Consider the following 24,057-nt stretch of genomic DNA (forward strand, 5'->3'; position numbering starts at 1 on the left):
ACGAGCTCCAGGGGGCAGCAGACTAGGAGTGTTAGGGGTGCACACATCAGAAGTGGCGTTGGACAGAGGGGTTTTCTGACCAGGTTGTGCAGTGATTTTGCTATGACCGCAGACAGGACAGGTACTGCTGCATCAATTGAAAGTGACAGGCGACAACATTTGTCCAGTATGGTTACTAACTATTTTTCATCCCTTATCGATGTTATCCCTCAACCGTCATTCCCATTTGATTACTGGGCATCAAAATTAGACACCTGGCCAGAATTGGCAGAATATGCATTGCAGGAGCTTGCTTGCCCGGCAGCAAGTGTCCTATCAGAAAGAGTATTCAGTGCTGCAGGTTCAATATTAACCGAAAAAAGGACTCGTCTGGCTACCCAAAATGTTGACGATCTAACATTCATTAAAATGAACCACAACTGGATTTCGAAATCTTTTGCCCCACCTTGCCCGGCCGACACCTAGCTTTCCTATGAAAAGCTCTTGCCTGTGGACTACTGTGAATTACTTTTCTAATGTCTAATTTTCTGCAGCTGATTGTCCAGCATACGACATGTTTACACCTCCCTAAATGGCCAAACTCCTAACACGAGGCCGTGGTATCGCGACTTGGCGCAAGCACCCGTGAGACTGCTGTTTGTCTGAAGAGGTGGGTGTGCTCGCTTTTGGTCGATGGCATTGCTACTGGGTCCCTCATAGTACAATAAAGTGTCTCTGGCGGTGGTGGTGCGCACCCAACGTCAGACACACTGTTGTAACATGAGGGGCCCTGGGCCTGTACCGCCGGCCACAAGAGAGTTCACCCACCCCCAGGTCAAACATTGCTCTACCACTTCCACAGTTATCTCTCACACTTCCACCAATGTTTAGTCTATGCGCTGACATCCTTCCATACCTGACACTGACAATACCATTGTGTTGACATGTATGATGGTACTTAACATAGTCAGGGGCAGTGTCCTCTATTTACCACAGTAAATACTTTGCGCTAAATTAGTAGGTCTGAAACAACGCAGAGGATCCCACCCCTGAACCTAATGATTGCACCCTTTAGTGTTTTTGTTTTGTTTTAATGCAAGACATTCACATTTAATTGTTGTTTTTGACTACTAACTGGCAGACACTCATTACAATCGGCCTCCGTTGACCAGACCACTGCTGCCCGTGTACCCCTGGAACCAATTATAAAGTGCCTACAGCCAGCCCGTTTTATTGTGTTAGGCCTTCGAAGCCTGTCTGCGGTCCCTCCTTCCACTAGGCCTCCACTGACCAGACCACTGCTGCCCGTGTACCCCTGGAACCAATTATAAAGTGCCTACAGCCAGCCCATTTTATTGTGTTAGGCCTTCGAAGCCTGTCTGCGGTCCCTCCTTCCACTAGGCCTCCACTGACCAGACCACTGCTGCCCGTGTACCCCTGGAACCAATTATAAAGTGCCTACAGCCAGCCCATTTTATTGTATTAGGCCTTCGAAGCCTGTCTGCGGTCCCTCCTTCCACTAGGCCTCCACTGACCAGACCACTGCTGCCCGTGTACCCCTGGAACCAATTATAAAGTGCCTACAGCCAGCCCATTTTATTGTGTTAGGCCTTCGAAGCCTGTCTGTGGTCCCTCCTTCCACTAGGCCTCCACTGACCTGACCACTGCTGCCCGTGTACCCCTGGAACCAATTATAAAGTGCCTACAGCCAGCCCATTTTATTGTGTTAGGCCATCGAAGCCTGTCTGCGGTCCCTCCTTCCACTAGGCCTCCACTGACCAGACCACTGCTGCCCGTGTACCCCTGGAACCAATTATAAAGTGCCTACAGCCAGCCCATTTTATTGTGTTAGGCCTTCGAAGCCTGTCTGCGGTCCCTCCTTCCACTAGGCCTCCACTGACCAGACCACTGCTGCCCGTGTACCCCTGGAACCAATTATAAAGTGCCTACAGCCAGCCCATTTTATTGTGTTAGGCCGTCGAAGCCTGTCTGCGGTCCCTCCTTCCACTAGGCCTCCACTGACCAGACCACTGCTGCCCGTGTACCCCTGGAACCAATTATAAAGTGCCTACAGCCAGCCCATTTTATTGTGTTAGGCCTTCAAAGCCTGTCTGCGGTCCCTCCTTCCACTAGGCCTCCACTGACCTGACCACTGCTGCCCGTGTACCCCTGGAACCAATTATAAAGTGCCTACAGCCAGCCCATTTTATTGTGTTAGGCCTTCGAAGCCTGTCTGCGGTCCCTCCTTCCACTAGGCCTCCACTGACCAAACCACTGCTGCCCGTGTACCCCTGGAACCAATTATAAAGTGCCTACAGCCAGCCCATTTTATTGTGTTAGGCCTTCGAAGCCTGTCTGCGGTCCCTCCTTCCACTAGGCCTCCACTGACCTGACCACTGCTGCCCGTGTACCCCTGGAACCAATTATAAAGTGCCTACAGCCAGCCCATTTTATTGTGTTAGGCCTTCGAAGCCTGTCTGCGGTCCCTCCTTCCACTAGGCCTCCACTGACCAGACCACTGCTGCCCGTGTACCCCTGGAACCAATTATAAAGTGCCTACAGCCAGCCCATTTTATTGTGTTAGGCCTTCGAAGCCTGTCTGCGGTCCCTCCTTCCACTAGGCCTCCACTGACCAGACCACTGCTGCCCGTGTACCCCTGGAACCAATTATAAAGTGCCTACAGCCAGCCCATTTTATTGTGTTAGGCCTTCGAAGCCTGTCTGCGGTCCCTCCTTCCACTAGGCCTCCACTGACCAGACCACTGCTGCCCGTGTACCCCTGGAACCTATTTTACAGTGCATAGAGCCTATTTTTTTATTTTATTTAATATTAATAAAGCCAGGATGGACTACGATGTACCACGCTATGAGCTAGCCAGTTGACAATTCTTTTGCGAGAAAAGCCATCCCACCCCTCCACCAGCATGTTAAAGATCGCATTGTCCTTGCATTCTGTCAATATGTGAGTCCAAAGGTATACCTGACAACAGACACATGGACCTGTAGGCATAGCCACGGAAGGTTACTTGTCCTTTGTGGCTCAATGGGTTAATGTATTGGATGCATGGTCCACACAGGGGACAGCCTGCTAAGTCTGTCTGCAGTCCCTAATTCAAGTTGTCCTCAACTGAATAAAGCTGAGCTTCTACCTTCTGGCTCTGATTAACTGCTGTTTTTAAACAAATTGGTGGTTCCGGCCTACTAACGGTGTCTGCCCCTGCCTGGTGTTGTCCTCAACTGAATAAAGCTGAGCTTCTACCTTCTGGCTCTGATTAACTGCTGTTTTTAAACAAATTGGTGGTTCCGGCCTACTAACGGTGTCTGCCCCTGCCTGGTGTTGTCCTCAACTGAATAAAGCTGAGCTTCTACCTTCAGGCTCTGATTAACTGCTGTTTTTAAACAAATTGGTGGTTCCGGCCTACTAACGGTGTCTGCCCCTGCCTGGTGTTGTCCTCAACTGAATAAAGCTGTGCTTCTACCTTCTGGCTCTGATTAACTGCTGTTTTTAAACAAATTGGTAGTTCCGGCCTACTAACGGTGTCTGCCCCTCCCTGGTGTTGTCCTCAACTGAATAAAGCTGAGCTTCCACCTTCTGGTTCTTATTAAGCTTTTTTTTTCTTTTTTTTTTTTTTTTTTAATTGCTGGATGGGGCCTAATACCTCTGTTTGCTGCTCCCTGGTGTTTGTCCTCAACTGAATACAGCTGAGCTTCTACCTTCTGGCTCACATTAAGTGCTGTGTTTTTAAAAAATGGTGTTTAGGGCCTACTAACGGTGTCTGCCCCTGCCTGGTGTTTGTCCTCAACTGAATAAAGCTGAGCTTCTACCTTCTGGCTCTGATTAACTGCTGTTTTTAAACAAATTGGTGGTTCCGGCCTACTAACGGTGTCTGCCCCTGCCTGGTGTTGTCCTCAACTGAATAAAGCTGTGCTTCAACCTTCTGGCTCTCATTAAGTGCTGTTTATTTTTTAAAAAAATTGTGTTTAGGGCCTACTAACGGTGTCTGCCCCTGCCTGGTGTTTGTCCTCAACTGAATACAGCTGAGCTTCTACCTTCTGGCTTTTGGCCTATAGTATCAGATATTAAACTGCATTTGGCCTACTGGTGTGGTTGGGCCCTTGAAAAAGTGTTTGCTGCTCTTGGGTTTGCTACTCCACTGAACAAAGCAATGCCGCCTGTTTAGTCCTGTTACCAATTTTGAACTGCATTTAGCCTAATTTATTCTTTGGCCCTATATCTGTTTCCTCCTCATCCTGCCCATTGCCCAGCCACTGCTACATGAGTCTGCTGGTACATTGACCTAGACCACTACATTCCCCTTGCACTCTACACAGCCAGAATCTGACCCTGCTGAAAGTAAGGTTCCCCTTCCCGCATGTTATACCACCTTACACAGGGACAAAGAGGAAGGTGCAGATGAAAGTGCAGGTTCCTTCATCAGGTGGGGGGGGCATACTCGTTGGCGACGTCACTGGCACAGGGCCCCTCAGAGTACGCAAAAGTGTCACTGCTGGTGGGAGGCGCCCCCGCCATGCAAACACACCACCATACTTTGAGGGGCCCTGTGCCAGTGCCAATGCGAACGAGTGGGCACCCCCTGCTTGCTCAGGATCACAGCACTTGCAACGTTGAAATACTTACCTCTCCCTGCTCCACCGCCGTGACGTAGTCCACGTTTCCTGGGCCCATTAAAACCTTGAACCAGCCCTACCCCCAACAACTTTTGCCAAATGACCCCCAAGTTCCAATGCCCAACTATTATTATAAAGTTAATTAAGATTGACAAGCTTCAGAAACAAGAATGGATGTTTTTGGCATTAAAATGTGCACTGTAGGTGTTTTCCTGGCCTCCACTCACTGCCGACTATGCTTCCCCATTGACTTGCATTGGGTTTCGTGTTTCGGTCGATCCCCGACTTTTAGCGACAATTGGCCGACTGCACTCGACTCGACTCTGGACAAAATCGGGTTTCCCAAAACCCGACTCGATCTTAAAAAAATGAAAGTCGCTCAACCCTACTCATTACATAAATCAATCTCTGATTCTGACTGAAAATCTCTTTTTTCCTTTGCTAATTCTATAGGTAATTATAACTGTGTGGGTAGGTTAGCATAGATACAGTAAAATGGGTGAATGGACACTGCTCTCATGGATGGACTCCATAGAAGCTTGGTTGAGCAAGTTCTTTGATTCAGTCCTTAAACCAGTTGTTGCAATGGTTGTTTTTATCCTGATTTGGTGCTTTGCATCTTGAATCATCCTGTGTATTTTCAAATAGTGTAGTTATAGCTTGTAAAAGCTCCTATTGATATATATGTTTTTGTAACAAAAAATAGCTGATAAAAAAAATAATTAATACAGCCATTATAATCCATAATTTTCAAATGTCTTATATACAGGTCCTTCTCAAAAAATTAGCATATAGTGTTAAATTTCATTATTTACCATAATGTAATGATTACAATTAAACTTTCATATACTATAGATTCATTATCCACCAACTGAAATTTGTCAGGTCTTTTATTGTTTTAATACTGATGATTTTGGCATACAACTCCTGATAACCCAAAAAACCTGTCTCAATAAATTAGCATATTTCACCCGACCAATCAAATAAAAGTGTTTTTTAATACCAAACAAAAAAAACATCAAATAATAATGTTCAGTTATGCACTCAATACTTGGTCGGGAATCCTTTGGCAGAAATGACTGCTTCAATGCGGCGTGGCATGGAGGCAATCAGCCTGTGACACTGCTGAGATGTTATGGAGGCCCAGGATGCTTCAATAGCGGCCTTAAGCTCATCCAGAGTGTTGGGTCTTGCGTCTCTCAACTTTCTCTTCACAATATCCCACAGATTCTCTATGGGGTTCAGGTCAGGAGAGTTGGCAGGCCAATTGAGCACAGTAATACCATGGTCAGTAAACCATTTACCAGTGGTTTTGGCACTGTGAGCAGGTGCCAGGTCATGCTGAAAACTGAAATCTTCATCTCCATAAAGCATTTCAGCCGATGAAAGCATGAAGTGCTCCAAAATCTCCTGATAGCTAGCTGCATTGACCCTGCCCTTGATGAAACACAGTGGACCAACACCAGCAGCTGACATGGCACCCCACACCATCACTGACTGTGGATACTTGACACTGGACTTCAGGCATTTTGGCATTTCCTTCTCCCCAGTCTTCCTCCAGACTCTGGCACCTTGATTTCCGAATGACATGCAAAATTTGCTTTCATCAGAAAAAAGTACTTGGGACCACTTAGCAACAGTCCAGTGCTGCTTCTCTGTAGCCGAGGTCAGGCGCTTCTGCCGCTGTTTATGGTTCAAAAGTGGCTTTACCTGGGGAATGCGGCACCTGTAGCCCATTTCCTGCACACGCCTGTGCACGGTGGCTCTGGATGTTTCCACACCAGACTCAGTCCACTGCTTCCTCAGGTACCGGTCACCTCTTCTCGTTGTACAGCGTTTTCTGCCACATTGTTTCCTTCCAACAGACTTACCATTGAGGTGCCTTGATACAGCACTCTGGGAACAGCCTATTTGTTGAGAAATTTCTTTCTGGGTCTTACCCTCTTGCTTGAGGGTGTCAATGATGGCCTTCTTGACATCTGTCAGGTCGCTAGTCTTACCCATGATGGGGGTTTTGAGTAATGAACCAGGCAGGGAGTTTTTAAAAGCCTCAGGTATCTTTTGCATGTGTTTAGAGTTAATTAGTTGATTCAGAAGATTAGGGTAATAGGTAATTTAGAGAACCTTTTCTTGATATGCTAATTTATTGAGACAGGTTTTTTGGGTTATCAGGAGTTGTATGCCAAAATCATCAGTATTAAAACAATAAAAGACCTGACAAATTTCAGTTGGTGGATAATGAATCTATAGTATATGAAAGTTTAATTGTAATCATTACATTATGGTAAATAATGAAATTTAACACTATATGCTAATTTTTTGAGAAGGACCTGTAATTCATTATATGCAATGTTTTATACCAGTTTTATAAATTAATAATTTACTTCAGCTAAAAAAAACAAGGTTAAGCCTGCAGATATTGGTAGAATGTGCTGCTTCTTCTAGCCACAGAATTATCCTTGAAAACTAAGTCTAAATTTGCTTATGAATTGTTTATTTATTACTGATGTTCAGCATTCTTTGTTATGGGCATTTGTACCAACTCCATTGCTGTGAGCCAGAATTTTTTTATTTAAATACCGTACCCTTTTGCAACAGGTCAAATCCCTCTCTTATATTCATAGGGGTCTTGTATACACCTTCTATATCTATATATCCTTTACTGTCACATCTACAATCAATAAAAGAAGGTTACAACTTTACAGCCTCTTTTTCTTAAAGAAGACAGGGGATTTAGCTACATGTCTCATTGCACACCCTGCTAACGTGTATGAGGACAGTATAGCGAAACAACTGCTGAGAACAAGCTCAGAAGATCTGACAATACAGCACCCGCCATTATCCAAGCATACGGTTATTGCATATGGATATTGCAGCAACCTCCTAACGGTTGCACCGAAAAATCCGACCATACGGAGCCCGCCATTATCCACGCAGAGCCGACACAGGGATATTGCAGAGGTCCCCTAACTGTTAAATCATGTCTCAAGGACGAGCATCCTCTGTTAAGATGAGATCACGATTTGGTTCCTCCAAGAAATCAACCATCAGCAAGGCCGCCACCATTGCTCGAGCAAAAGCTGAAGCTGCAAAAGCACAAAGCACCTTTGCTGAACAAGAGATACAATTGAAACTACAACAAGCATCCCTGGATGTGGAAAAAGCATCACTGGATGTGGAAAAATCAAGGCAACAAGCATGCCTGGATGAAGAGAAAGCGGGCCTTGAAGCGGCATTACAGAAGCTTGCTATTGAAAAAGAAATAGCTGCTGCCATAGCAGAGGCAGAAGCCTTAGAAGCTGCCATACTGTATATTTGAATGACGAACACAGCAGACGCAGCAGTGTGCTAGGTCTACAGCAAGTTACTCATGATCCATTACAGCGTACTGCAGAGTACGTCCATCAACATTCCAAGTTAAACGATAATTCAGACCCACAGCCGAAGACAGAGCATTTTGTCAACAAGTCAAGCCAACCAGATGATTTGGAACCCCACAAAGCCAAATATCAGTATCCCTGCCGCAAGCAAGGAAATACACATTGGAATGAGACTGACTACAATAATCTTTCTGCAGAACAGAAGATCCAAAATCTGCCCCGGCTTAAGAAGAATCCCTTCACTTCAGAAAGGTACTACAGCCTTTGGACCAAACCAGAGACATCTAGCAGGTATGACTACACAGCACACATGTACTCTGACAACACACCATCAGCTGGTATTAGCGCCAATCAAGCTAGTGGAACTTTGCCAAGTTCCTTACTCGATGTGAGTTGGTCATCAAAGGAATTGTAAAGATCAGTGACTGCGCTGAAAACTACAGAGCTTGGCGAGCCTCCTTCCAAAATGCTATCAGACAAATAGGTCTATCATGTAGTGAAGAAGTGGATCTCCTGGTTAAATGGCTGGGAAGTGAGTCTGCCGAACACGCAAAGAGAATCAGAGACATTAATGTAAATTATCCAGATGTCGGCCTCAAAAGAATTTGGAATAGACTTGATGAATGCTATGGCTCTGTAGAGGTTATAGAAAGTGCCTTGTTTAAAAGAAGACTTTTCTAGAATAGCGAACAAGGGCTATCCAAAGCTCAGAGAATTAAGTGACTTGTTAATGGAGTTGTGTGTAGCAAAAGCAGGAGATCTTGTGGGTTTGACATACCTCAACACTGCTAGAGGTGAGAACCCCATTGTTCAAAAACTCCCATATAACCTGCAAGAAAAGTGGGTTATATATGGTTCTAGGTATAAACAGACATACAATGTACCATTTCCTCCATTGGCCAAATGTGTCTGCCCTTAACAACCATATTGGAATGTAACCAGATTCCTGACAACAGATCAGAGATACCAATGCCTGCATTATCCTCATCTGAAGCGTATAGAATGCCTGATTCCCAGACTTGACCCAGGGGCTCAAATAGTCTTGCTCCTTGGGAAAGATTTTCTATGAGTACGCAAGGTTATAAAACAGATCAATGGCTCACACAATGCTCCATATGCCCAGAGACTCGACCCTGGGTTGATCATTGTAGGAGAGGTCTGTTTAGGAGGTGCACACAAACAGACAATGGTTAACAATAGGGTTGAGCGACTTTTATTTTTATAGGATCGGGTCGGGTTTCACGAAACCCAACTTTCTCAAAAGTCGGGTCGAGTGAAATCGGCCGATCCTATAAAAAAGTCGGGGTCGGCCGAAACACGAAACCCAATGCAATGCAATGGGATACTATGGTTCCCAGGGTCTGAAGGAGAGGAAACTCTCCTTCAGGCCCTGGGATCCATATTTAAGTGTAAAATAAAGAATCAAAATAAAAAATATTGATATACTCACCCTCGGATGCGCCCTGGTACTAACTGGCAGCCTTCCTTCCTAAGAATGAGCGCGTGAATGACCTGCGGTGACGTCACGGCTTGTGATTGGTCGCGTGAGCGGTCACATGGGCGGCCGCGACCAATCACAAGCCGTGACATCATCTAAGGCCCTTCATGCGCTCATTCTTAGGAAGGAAGGCTGCCGGAAAGAAGCCGAGGGTGAGTATATTCCTATTAGGTATATACTCACCCTCGGACGCGCCCTGCTTCTTTCCGGCAGCCTTCCTTCTTAAGAATGAGCGCGTGAAGGGCCTTAGATGACGTCACGGCTTGTGATTGGTCGCGGCCGCCCATGTGACCGCTCAGGCGACCAATCACAAGCCGCGACGTCACCGCAGGTCATTCACGCACTCATTCTTAGGAAGGAAGGCTGCCAGTTAGTATCAGGGCGCGTCCGAGGGTGAGTATATCAATATTTTTTATTTTGATTCTATATTTTACGCTTAAATATGGATTCCGATACCGATTTCCGATATCGCAAACATATCGGAACTCGGTATCGGAATTCCGATACCAGATTCAGAAGATCGCCGACCTCATGGCCGACCCCACACAGGGGTCGGGTCGGGTTTCATGAAACCCGACTTTGCCAAAAGTCGGCGACTTCTGAAAATGGTCGACCCGTTTCGCTCAACCCTAGTTAACAACATGCTTACCAGTAAGCTCGAGAATGTACATCCATCTCTCCTTCAACCATGTGAAAATCACTACTTCATAAAGGAATTGCCACACAGCACTTCAGCACCAGGTATCTTAGCAAGTCATGTCTACGATGATTGCATCCTAGATGGTGACCAAGATCACCTTGGATGTACGGTCTTCCGCAAGACAAAAGAAGATAATCGTACAGTAATGTCATTTGAAGATAGATTGTTCCTAGAGATGATGGAGCAAGGAATGGTGCAGGACAAAATGAAGAGCTGTATTGCACCTCTACCCTTCAGGCCTCAAAGACAACGCCTGCCTAACAGCAGAGAACAAGCTTAAAAATGATTTGTCTCCCTCAGACACAGCTTTCGTAATAAACCAGAGCTGAAAGATAATTTTTTTTCCTTCATGGAGAAGATATGTAAGAATGATCATGCAGAGTTAGCACCCACACTTCAAGACTCTGAAGAGCGCTGGCACTATGGTAAACACATGCACACATCTCTCAAGCTAGAATGTAAAAGAATGTAATTATCTGAACTGTACAAAACTACGCCAAAGAAATTGGCTGTGTAACTAAGCAAAGACCAATGTCAAAAGATAGTGTTCTGAGAAAACTAGACCCATTACTCCATGGAGATTGTCTCTTAAGAATAGGCGGAAGTCTTAAAGAGGCAAAAATAGGTTCTGCAGAGAAACATCCCATGATAGTTCCTGGACAACACCACATAGCTACACTGCTTGTTCAACATTTCCACGAGCAGACAAATTATTATTATTATTATTATTATTTATTTATATAGCACCATTGATTCCATGGTGCTGTACATGAGGAGGGGTTACATACAAGTTACAGATATCACTTACAGTAAACAAACTAACAATAACAGACTGATACAGAGGGGCGAGGACCCTGCCCTTGCGGGCTTACATTCTACAGGATTATGGTGAAGGAGACAATAGGTTGAGGGTTGCTGCAGCTCCGGCGTTGGTGAGGCGGTAGCTTCAGTAATGATGAGGAGGCAGCGGGGTCAGTGCAGGCTGTAGGCTTTCCTGAAGAGATGGGTTTTCAGGTTCCGTCTGAAGGATCCGAATGTGGTTGATAGTCGGACGTGTTGGGGCAAAGAATTCCAGAGGATGGGGGATATTCGTGAGAAGTCTTGGAGGCGATTGGATGAGGAGCGAATATGTGTGGAGGAGAGAAGGAGGCCTTGGGAGGACCGGAGATTACGTGAGGGAAGATATCGCAAATCACCAAGGTCGCATGTTCACAGAAGGAACCTTAAGAGCAACTGGACTCTGGATAGTTGGACCTAAGAGATGTGTGTTAGGATTCATCTTTAACTGTGCTACTTGCAAGAAACTTTCTGGTATGTCACAGATTTCGAAGATGGTGGATCTAAAATATAACCGATTTAGCATAGATTCACCTTTCAGCAACGTTGGTCTAGATGTGTTTGATCCTTGGTCTGTGGTTGACCAACAAACCAGAGGAGGGCACGCAAACAGGAAACGATGGGCGATTATGTTCACATGTCTATCCATTAGAGACATCCACATAGAGGTAATCCAATCTATGGACACGTCATGCTTTATAAATGCTCTCTGGCGTTTCATTGCTATCAGAGGACCCGTCAAACATATTTGTTCTGACCGAGGCACGAACTTTGTCGGAGCAGCAAGAGAACTGCAACTCTCTTCCAACTTGAATATGAATGACATAGAAAAATACGTGTACAAGGGTGTACTTGGACTTTCATCCCACCACATTCTTCACATATGGGAGGTGTATGAGAGAGAATGATAGGTGTCGCAAGGAGAATCCTAGATTTAATCTTCTTACAAGAAGGATCTGCAAGACTGGTGCACGAAAGCATGACAGCTTTCAGGGCGGAATTGTCAGCATCATAAATGCCAGACCGTTGACTCCGATTTCCAGTGATCCTGATGACCCAACTGATCTCACCTCAGCCATGCTGCTTACGCAGAAGACCGACCCTAATTGCTCTCCACCAGGAGAATTTAATGTTAAAGACTGTTACAGGAGTCGATGGAGACAAGTACAGAGTCTCTCCAATGCTTTTTGGAACAAGTGGAAAAAACAGTACCTGCTTATTCTGCAACAGAGGAGAAAGTGGCAAACCAGCAAGCCTAACCTCTAGCCTGGCGATGTAGTACTAATAAAAGACTACCAGTCTCAGAGAAATGAATGGCCATTGAATCTCATTACCCAGACGTTCCCGAGTAGGGATGGAATCATACGTAAGGTAGAAGTAAAAATAGGAAAGCAAGTTGAGACCAAATTGTTCCTCAGGCCAGTAGGGGAATTCGTTCTGCTGTTCTCTTCCAATAAACACAATAGCTGGCTGATGTCAAGTGGGGAGTGTTCTGTCCAGCAATATAATTGCTGTCTAAAAATTGTAGTCATTTTTGTGTCTCATTTATCACAGACATTGCATTTTCTGTTTATATTAATCCTTCCTATATTTTTGTATTGTAAGCTAACAGCGCCATCTGCTGGCGATTTAATGTATACATTCTAGTTCAGTTTGCAATGTATTAAGGGAAGTTCCTAGAGCATTGTGGGATTGTTCTTGTTGCATTGTGGTCTTATTATGACACTGTGAAAAGAACAGCAGACATTGTTCCTGTATGCTCCTGAGGAGAAAACACACCACTCGTTCTTCTTCATGCTCCTTGTAAACAGCCTGCTCTAAGCATAGTTGGTAAGCCATTATCTGTGTGTTGCAGTCCTGTGTTTATCAGTACATTTGCTGCATTAAATAGGTAATCATCAGCTTGTATATTGCCTCATGTTACTGTGTATTGCAGACTATCTATTCTATGCATTGTACAGTTATATATTCTGAAATGCTCCTGTTATTGCATCTTATAGTTTCACCCTTTCTTGTCACATTTACAAACAATAAAAGAAGGTTACAACATTACAGCCTCTTTTTCTTAAAGAACACAGGGGGTTTAGCTACATGTCTCATTGCACACCCTGCTAATGTCTAAGAGGACAGTATAGGTTTAGTTCACGTTATAGACAACAGAAGAAAAGATGATCAGAAGGCCATGTTTGAATAATAAAACCACAATATTTATTGAAAAACGTTATTTTAAGAGACATATTGCCAAAGTGTACATAAAGAGAGAAAAAACTACCCATTAATCACAATCACCCATAATCACGCACAACCACGGGTAATACTAGGCTGAAACAGTTTTTTATAACATTTTTAAAAGGTATTTAAATACATAGTAGTAAATAATGTTCACGTTTGAAATTTGCTCTAAATCATACATCTAGGGAGGCACTATATTCAATACTATAATTAGACAGGGATACAAATCCTTAAATTGTTGCTTACTATATATTATATATTATAGCCTCTACCCCAGGCACTACCATACCTCATCACAGCTGGTATACCGCTCAAATATGGAGCCACATATTCGTCAGCAAGTGCTTAGTAATTACCTTTGCCCGACCGTGGTGGGTATGCCACTGATACCCGCAGCAGTGCGTCTGCCCCGACGCGCGTTTCGGACTCCTTTCTCAAGGGGCCTGACGTGTACACACTGTCTCCATAATTTATATTACCCGGCTGCTGTGGGAAACACCGCGCAACCGGAAATTACATTACCTCCCCCGGATATGACGCGTGCCGTTGCCCAAAAGAAATGAAGGACAGCATCCAATCCAGGTGAAAAAACTCTTCTTTTATTGTGCCAAGTGTGACATTTCAACACTCACAAGGTTTTTTTCAAGCATATAAAACAGGTAAAAATGGCGGCTTTAAATAGGGAATGGTTGTAATTCCCACCAATCTCATCACAAGAAGCCGCCCATACAATTTACATGTAAATACATAGATAGTTAAACAATACATAAATATACAGGTCAATATATCACAACCCACCCAATGAATGTGTAAATTCCCACTTATATAGAGAGATTTCTAATAAGATCGCCAACTAGGTTTCTAATAGCACATGGCGGATGTCAGACGTGGGAATTACAACCATTCCCTATTTAAAGCCGCCATTTTTAACTGTTTTATATGCTTGAAAAAAACCTTGTGAGGGTTGAAACGTCGCACTTGGCACAATAAAAGAAGAGTTTTTTCACCTGGATTGGATGCTGTCCTTCATTTCTTTTGGGTATGTACACTTCCACTTTGGTCCGTGGAATTAGGACCAAAGTGTGCACATAGTCACTTGAGGAGGTGTGAGAAACGGCAAGAATTGGACACATGCTTTGGATGAACTGCCAAACAAATCAATCCGGATACTATCAGCTGTATAGAGCTTGTGCCCTAATATTATTTTGCTGCCGTTATGTAGTTATTGATACTTTATTCTGTGCAATGTGATGTAGTTATAGCAGTTAGATGTATTGTGATTGTCCGTTTCACCACTGTCTGCATTTATGTAGTGTTATATGTATGTATGGGTCTGTCTCCACATTCCTGCCTCTGACGCGTGCTGGGTCGACTCACCACCATGCCTGCTTGCTTTCGGCGTCTGATGACGAGGTAAGGGCCCGCCCTGGCCCCACCCCTCGTAGTGACGCCGACGCTTGCTGGCGTTGCCGTTGACTGGGCAACGGCACGCGTCATATCTGGGGGAGGTAATGTAATTTCCGGTTGTGCGGTGTTTCCCACAGCAGCCGGGTAATATAAATTATGGAGACAGTGTGTGCACATCAGGCCCCTTGAGAAAGGAGTCCGAAACGCGCGTCGGGGCGGACGCGCTGCTGCGGGTATCAGTGGCATACCCACCACGGTCGGGCAAAGGTAATTACTAAGCACTTGCTGAGGAATATGTGGCTCCATAGTTGAGCGGTATACCAGCTGTGGTGAGGTATGGTAGTGCCTGGGGTGGAGGCTATAATATATAATATATAGTAAGCAACTATTTAAGGATTTGTATCCCTGTCTAATTTTAGTATTGAATATAGTGCCTCCCTAGATGTATGATTTAGTGCAAATTGCAAACGTGAACATTATTTACTACTAGCTGCTCCCCAGGGTAGTTCAAAAATACCTTAGGAAAATTTTATAAAAAACTGTTTCAGCCTAGTATTACCCGTGGTTGTGCGTGATTATGGGTGATTGTGATTAATGGGTAGTTTTGTCTCTCTTTATGTACACTTTGGCAATATGTCTTTTAAAATAACGTTTTTCAATAAATATTGTGGTTTTATTATTTAAACATGGCCTTCTGATCATCTTTTCTTCTGTTGTCTATGTAGTAGTTGGTGATAGGCTTTATAAGTCCTATTGTAGATAGCATGGTATATATATAAAAAATATATTAATGATACTTTACATTTCTGTGATTACCATGTTGATTTGTCATATTTATTTGTACAGTATATATCAGTTCACATTATGCATATTAAGTGTGTGTTGGGGGGTATTGTTGCTTTCATATACACTTATTGTTGCATAAAAGGGGTTTTTCGCCATATCAAATTTAGATTTTTGTTTCATGAATTTTGAAAAAAAATGTAGAATCTTTTATTACTATTTTGGATACATATTTTAAAACTTATTTATATATAATGTTTTCATAATTACCATATTTTTAGGATTATGGGACACACTTTTTTCCCCTAAATATGAGGGGAAAATAGGGGTGCATCTTATAATGCGGATATACCTTACCGGTCGCGGTAAAGAAAGGTTCCAGTGTTGCTGCTGGAGGAGGCAAGAGTGGAGCATTGCTGCAGGCCGTAGGCTGGAATGGGGCGGTGTTTGCATGTGCGCCACTGTGGGTGTTTGGTGGTGTGGGGGCTCTGCCGTCATTTTGAGAAAGCCCAGAGCCCCCTGCACTTACATGGTTTACTATATGGTGGACTGCGGAAAAATGGCTGCCTAGTGCGGCACATGAAAAGATGGAGATCTTGGCACTGAGATCTCATCTCCCGAGATCTTGCTGCCGAGATCTCCATCTGTGCATGCACTGCCCCTGGCAGCTATTCTCCCGGAGTCCACCGCATAGTAAACCATGTAGGTGCGGGGGCTCTGGGCTTTCACAAAATGTCGGCGGAACCCCTGCACCACCGAACACCTGCAGCGGCGCACATCCGAACACGCTCTCATCATAGCCTGTGGCCTGCAGCAACTCTCCAATCTGGCTTCCTCCAGCTGTGACCCCGGGACCCTGCTTCAACACAGCCACTACCCCTGGTAAGCAATAAGATGCATGTATTATAAGAAGCACCACCATTGTATTAAAAAAAAACATTTCCTATTTTTCTCCTCAAAATTTGGGGTGCGTCTTATAATCTGCTGCAGTTATTGGGGTGCATGTAACATTGGTGCAGGGCAGGCCTTGTATTCAATGCATAAGCAAACAGTATGGTACACACACTCTCTTCTAATGGGAACAATTTTGTCCTGAGGCCCTCAAGTACATCTGCTGAAATGGTTATTGACATGCATGTAACATTGGTGCAGGGCAGGTCTTGCATTCAGTGCATAAGAAAACAGTATGGGAGACACTTTCTTCTAATGGGAACAATATTGTCATAAGGCGGTAAAGTACGTCTGCTGAAACGGTTAGTGGGGTGCATGTAACATTGGTGCAGGGCAGGCCTTGCATTCAGTGCATAAGCAAACAGTATTGCAGATAGACTTTCTTCTAATAGGAAAAATGTTGTCATGAGGTGGTAATGTACATCTGCTGAAAGGATTATTGGGGTGCATTTAACTTTGGTGCAGGCCAGGCTTTCATTCAGTGCATAAGCAAACAGTATGGGAGACACACATTCTTCTAATGAGAACAATTTTGTCCTGAGTCCCTCAAGTACTGTACTTCTGCTGAAACAGTTATTGGGGTAAATGTAACATTGGTGCAGGGCAGGCCTTGCATTCAATGCATAAGCAAACAGTATGGGAGACACACTTTCTTCTAATGGGAACAATTTTGTCATGAGGCCGTAAAGTACTTCTGCTGAAAGGCTTATTGGGGTGCATGTAACTTTGTGGCAGGCCAGGCTTTCATTCAATGCATAAGCAAACAGTATGGGAGACACACATTCTTCTAATGGGAACAATTTTGTCTGAGGCCCTCAAGTACTTCTGCTGAAACAGTTATGTAACATTGGTGCAGGGCAGGCCTTGCATTCAATGCATAAGCAAACAGAATGGGAGACACACATTCTTCTAATGGGAACAATTTTGTCCTGAGGCCCTCAAGTGCTTCTGCTGAAACAGTTATTGGGGTAAATGTAACATTGGTGCAGGGCAGGCCTTACATTCAATGCATAAACAAACAGTATGGGAGACACACTTTCTTCTAATGGGAAAAATGTTGTCATGAGCCCATAAAGTACGTCTGCTGAAAGGCTTATTGGGGTGCATGTAACTTTGGGGCAGGGCAGGCCTTGCTTTCAGTGCATAAACAAACAGTATGAGAGACACACTTTCTTCTAATGGGAACGATTTTGTCATGATGCCCTCAAGTACGTCTGCTGAAAGGGTTATTGGGGTGCATGTAACATTGGTGCAGGGCAGGCCTTGCATTAAATGCATAAGCAAACAATATAGGAGACACACTTTCTTCTAATGGGAACAATTTTGTCATGATGCCCTCAAGTACGTCTGCTGATACGGTTTTTGGGGTGCATGTAACTTTGGGGCAGGCCAGACCTTGCATTCAATGCAACATTTTTTCAGAAGCCCCTCCTATACATCTTGTGAAAGGGGTATTGGGGTGCATCCTAATTTTTGGCAGCACAGACACTTGGCAGTGGGGTACCGGGTCCCTCTGTCTCAGTTCTGGGGATGTCACGGTGGCCCGACCCGGTCCGTGGCCCTGCTAAGGGGCGCCCAATTAAAGGGTGTAGTTTGTCAAGTGTTTGTGATGCCACCTGTGGTATTTGGTCAGGGTGACCGACGCTGCTAGGGGGTCCGCTGGGGTGATGGAATGGCAGCTAGATGGTATGCCTTCCCACAGGTGAAGTATGTCCCCAGGGCTTCCCTTGATGAGTAGGTGGTAATGGTGGGTGCGATGAATAACGAGGACACAAAGGTTGCAGTCTCTTTACCTTTTACTGAAGACTTCAGCGTTCACAGTCCAGAGTATCGTTCACAGGGCTGGCTGAGTCCGGCCGGTCCAAAGGCACATCCAGAGTTCCCTTTGCAGGTGGAAATCAGTAGCCTTCCTACTAGCGCCTGTGTGTTGTAGTACCTCCCTGCTGAGCACCACGGGATAGTCCTCACAACTGTCATGTATATTTCTGATGTTCTTTTTCTCCGTCCCCCAGATGGTATGGATAGGATGACCCGTATGACGGGGTAGGCCTGGAGCTATTTTATAGGGACCCTTGAGACGCCCCTCTCCCACAATTTGCCTCCGTTGTCTTCATTAGGTTAAAAGTTGGGCAGCCAACTTGGAATTAACTGTCCTGCCATTGTTTGAAGTAATGCGTAGAGCCTATTACTCCCTCGGTGTTCCGGCCACCGGCTACGCGCCTCAGAAGGATGTTGCCGATCTTAAGGCAGGACTCCTCCTGGTATTATCTCCTTGTGATGTGATCTTGTTTCTCACTTCTCCACAATATACTTCGCTTCTTGTCCTTTCTTAAGATGCTGCCGCAATGAGGTGCAGGCGCAGCTCCGTAACGTTCTTTCTCTTGCTATGTCTCTGTCAGACTCCCACCACTGACAGGGACCTCTGTCTGCAGCTTAGATGTTCCTCCTTCTCCCCCTGTCTGCCAGACAGGTCTTCTCTGGGTCAAACCCAGGTAGCTTTCTGACTAACTTCCTATCCAACCCCCAGTTTTACCCGAGTGTGAGGAATGGCCTAATAGATAAAACCTTTTGCTCCCCCTGGTGGCCGGAGTGTGAAGTGTAGTGTGTGACTGTGATACCGCGACAATAATGCAACGACCAGGACTCTGGGGAGCTGCACTCCCCCCCTGTTAAATCCAGTACTCCCGGACTGGGAAAAGAAGAACAGCAATACATGTTAGCAAAAGACATACAACATTTTTGGAATGCTGTAAACAAAGGACTCTGGGGCGCTGCACACTCACCTCATAGGCAATAACAGTATAGGAGACCCACTGTTTAATGGCCTTTTAAGATGATTAGTGCCGCTTGATGCCCCTCTAAAAATAGGCTCTGTGACTTTAACAGTCCTTCCTTCATAAATGAAGCAAGATGCGTCTGCTTATGTGTCACACAACACATGGCCAACTAGGGTTGTTAAATGTTACAATGACATTACCCAGTGAATGCATTTGTATTGGTTGAAAGCAATGTTAAAGTTGAAAAATTCATAAAAAATGCTGCATGTGAACATAGCCCAAGAGATGGAGGAACATTTTTGTTTGGGGTTAATTATTTTGCCTTATATACAAGTCACTACCATGGAAAGGATGTTCCTTAACATATTTCCCAGCAAAATCCATTTTGGTTTTGTTTTTGTATGTTTTTGGTGCACCTGTAAAAATGGCGTGAAACTCTGACAACATTATTTACAGCTGTGACCTAGGAGTCCGAAATGCTTCCAGGGACATTTGCAATGATGTTCCCATGTCATTTGAGCAGTGTTTCCATCATTTTCAGACGCTTTTAGACCTTAAAAGGACCCCCGGGGGGGATCGCAGTAAAAATACTCGGGTCTCCCATAGACTTATATTGGGCTCATTGTTCTGTCCCAGTATTCCAATTGTTCAACCTGAGCAACGAGCACCTGAGCATTTTAGTGCTCGCCCCTTAACTAGTGGGCAGTGCACCCTACAAATTGTCCAAAGCAGAAACTTTGTTCAAGAAAGAGAAGGTATTGGTTTATTAGGAGAAATGTTATATACCACTATATTGTTTCACTTCCACTTCCTACTCTTAATGAATTAGGCTAGTTTCACATTTGCGTTAGAATCCACAGCGTTTAATCCGCATACGCAAGTGCAGGAAAAAAAGCATCGAAACACGTACAAATGCAGCGTTTTTAGATGGGAACGCATGCGGTTTAAAAAAACACAGCATTTGCACGCTTTCCTATGCGTTTTTTCCTGCGTTTGCGTTTTTGGTGTGCATGGTGACAAATTTTACAGGAGAAAAATCTAGATAAGAAGACACCGCCAATGGGACTACAGAGGGCGTGTATTATGGGATCTCTATATATAGACCCTAGGGCTGCTGAAATCTTAACAGTATGCTACTGTATTCTGTGTCATGATGGATCTTCGCATGGAGAGCTTCTATTTCAACCTGGATTTATGCATCAAGCTGTTTCTTGCCTGTGCGTTTGCTTGGGAGCAAGACAGAAATCGCGAAAGATGGAGAAGGAGACGTCGTAGGCGTTTTTGGAGACACCCCATTATTGAATTACGTGAGAGCCGTGGAGCCTATCACACGCTGTATTTCGAGCTTAATGTCAACCCGGAGAAATTCCCAGAATATACAAGGATGTCGCAAGACTCGTTCCGGGATTTGCTTGCTCATGTCCAAGTAGCCATACGGAGACAGGACACCCAGCTCCGTAGAGCGATTCCACCAGAGGAATGTCTGCTGGTTACATTAAGGTACGTAACAAATCTAAACAAATGCCAGTGCTAATTTTGGGTGTTCTGACTTGGTTTTTTTTGGTATTTTCCTTTATGTCTTTAGCATAACAACACCATAAATAGAATTGATTGTAATTTTTTTTTTTTTCTTCCAGATTTCTGGCAACCGGAGAAAGTTTATCATCCCTCCACTTCCAATACCGGCTTGGAATTTCCACCCTGTCCGGAATAGTTGCGGACACCTGCCGGGCTTTGTGGAATGTACTCCAGGATGAGTTTATACCCCTTACCCACCTTGGACATGTGGATTGGAATTGCGGAAAAATTCTGGAGTGTGTGTGATTTCCCCAACTGTTTGGGAGCGGTGGATGGAAACCACATCCGCATTATCAAACCAGCCAGAACAGGATCAGAGTACTTCAATTATAAAAAATATTTTTCTGTTGTGCTCATGGCAATAGCCGATGCGGACTGTCGCTTCATCACCTGTGGACATTGGAGCTTTTGGCCGTTGCAATGATTCACAGACTTTTAAGAAATCTGATATGGGCTGCCGTGTGTATGGCAAAAATTTTAATTTTCCACGGCCCTCCCCAACACTCAAGGTCCACCAATGCCATTTGTTATGGTTGGTGATGAGGCCTTTCAGATGTGTGAAAACCTACTGAAGCCATATTCCAGCCGGGACTTGAACCACACTAAAAGGATTGTTAACTACAGACTGACCAGGGCCCGAAGAACAGTAGAGTGTACCTTTGGGATTCTTGTCTCAAAATGGCGCATTCTTGCATCAGCCATTATTCTAAAAATGGAGACAGTCGACGAGGTGGTCAAAGCCTGTGTGGTTCTGCACAATTACATAATGGCTAAGGAGCGGCCCAACATTGAACTGGATGAACGAGTTGGAAAACCATTGCCAGATTACCAGCATCACCCGCTGCGGTCAACAGCTGAAGTTGGCCACATGCGGAACCAATTTGCTGCCTTTTTTCATTCGGATATTGGACGTGTGTCATGGCACGACAATGTTGTGTAAATGTCCTTTTGGGATTTTATCTGTACCAGTTATTTTCTTAAATGTTACTAATATTTCTCATTAATAAACTTTATTTTTTGGTGTCTTGACCATGTCTCCTATGTATTTCCTCTACAAACCCAGGCTGTCCTCACACTAACAGTATTTGGTCTGTATTTAATATCAGTATTTGTAATCCAAAACCAGGAGTGGGTGATAAAGGCTGAGGTGCTAGATATGTTAATATTATAATTTTCCTATAATTGTTCCAATCCTTGTTTTGGCTTACAAATACTGATATAAAATACCGACCACATACTGCTAGTGTGACGGCAGCCATGTTGTTTTAGTGGTAAGGTTGTTGACGTCATTGCATCCTGATTCTGTTCTGCAGTATCCATTGGACACAGACTGAAGAGACAATGGCTGTCATACAAAACAGATCTATACTCATCAAGTCAGGTGTCAGAAATAATGAATTAATGATGCACATATAACAGCCTCATGAATTCACTATTTCTGACACATGTCCAGGTGAGCATAGATATGCCTTGTATGACCGCCATCGGCCCTTCACTTTGTGTGAAATAGATTACATACACAGAAGAGAAAATGGAGGTTATACAAGGCAGTTCTCTACTCACAAGGTCAGGTGTCCTAACTAATGAGTTTTTGGACACCTGACCTGTTGAGTATAGTTCTGCATTGTATTTCCGCCATTTTCTTTTCAGTCTGCAACACTAGTCACAGACTAAGCAGAAGGAAGAGATTATGGAGATAATACAAGTATTAATTTTTTGGCCCACCTCATATCTCTATACAAAAGACGCACAAAGCTGCAGTCTTTTACTTGCTAACTACTGGAGCTATGATGTGGCCAAAAAATTAACTGTTAGGTGCACGGTGTTTGTTGACGGCGGTGAAATACACAATTAAACCACACATAATTGGGGGCAAAAAACAATATTATTTATTTTGTTATACACAAACTTTTTATTTAACTGCGCCTGCTTGGGGTTGAGTGATGGAAACAGGGGGTGTGAAGCTATGAGGCCTGGCTAACTGTGGACGACGCAGAGGTGGCAGGAGAAGGGGCAATGAAACTTGTGGGGTCTGGTAGTTTGGGGATAGGGCTTGACACATGAGAGGCCTGAGATGCACTGGAAGGGTGAGACAAACCTGACATTACAGACACACTGGGAGGTGAGGGGGGAGGAATACTAAGAGTACGCTGTTTTTTATTTTTTTTCCTTTTCTCGGATCGCCGGGTTCTGGGAAGCCTCGGTGGGCTCATATGTCATGGCATGATCGTGGTTGATGACCTGTCAGGGTCCGGCTGCACTGTGCCAGAGTCCATAGTGCTCGTAGAGCGTGCAGTCATGCCAGAGTCCATAGTGCTCGTAGAGCGTGCAGCCATGCCAGAGTCCATAGTGCTCGTAGAGTGTGCAGCCATGCCAGAGTCCATAGTGCTCGTAGAGCGTGCAGCCATGCCAGAGTCCATAGTGCTCTTAGAGCGGAAGGCCATGCCAGAGTCCATAGTGCTCGTAGAGCATGCAGCCATGCCAGAGTCCATAGTGCTCATAGAGCAGAAGGCCATACAAGAGTCCATAGTGCTCATAGAGTGTGCAGCCATGCAAGAGTCCATAGTGCTCATAGAGCACCCAGCCATGCCTGAGTCCATAGAGCTCGTAGAGCATGCAGCCATGCCAGAGTCCATAGTGCTCATAGAGCATGCAGCCATGCCAGAGTCCATAGTGCTCATAGAGCGGAAGGCCATGCGAGAGTCCAAAGTGCTCTTAGAGCGTGCAGCCATGCCAGAGTCCATAGTGCTCATAGAGCGGAAGGCCATGCCAGAGTCCATAGTGCTCATAGAGCATGCAGCCATGCCGGAGTCCATAGTGCTCGTAGAGCGGAAGGCCATGCCAGAGTCCATAGCACTTGTACAGCGGAAGGCCATGCCTGGGTCCTGCTGCATCGTGGTGGTGGCGGTTTGGAAGGCCATGCCTGGGTCCTGCTGCATCGTGGTGGTGGCGGTACTGAAGGTCATGCCAGGGTCCTGCTGCTGCATCTTAGTGTCAGTGGAGGAGGTCCAAGCAGGAGCAGCGGTTGTCATGGTGGTGGCGGTGGGCTGTCCTACAGCACTCGGCATGGTGGTGGTGCTGTAGTGGTGTCCGGCAGTGCTAGGAATAAAGGTGGCCATGCAGTGGTATGCAGCAGAGGTCGGCATTGAGGTTAATCGTGACAGTGAAGGCACAGGTGGATATGCCGCCACAGTCTGCTGAAAATACCTACTCTGCTGCATAGCCTGCACATAAGCAGCGTTGCACGCCTGCATGACACTAAGCTGGAGATCAGGAGTAAGGTGTTCCGACATGCCCTGCTCAATT

The sequence above is a fragment of the Ranitomeya variabilis genome, chromosome 1, assembly GCF_051348905.1.
Source record: "Ranitomeya variabilis isolate aRanVar5 chromosome 1, aRanVar5.hap1, whole genome shotgun sequence".
Taxonomy (NCBI): Eukaryota; Metazoa; Chordata; class Amphibia; order Anura; family Dendrobatidae; genus Ranitomeya; species Ranitomeya variabilis.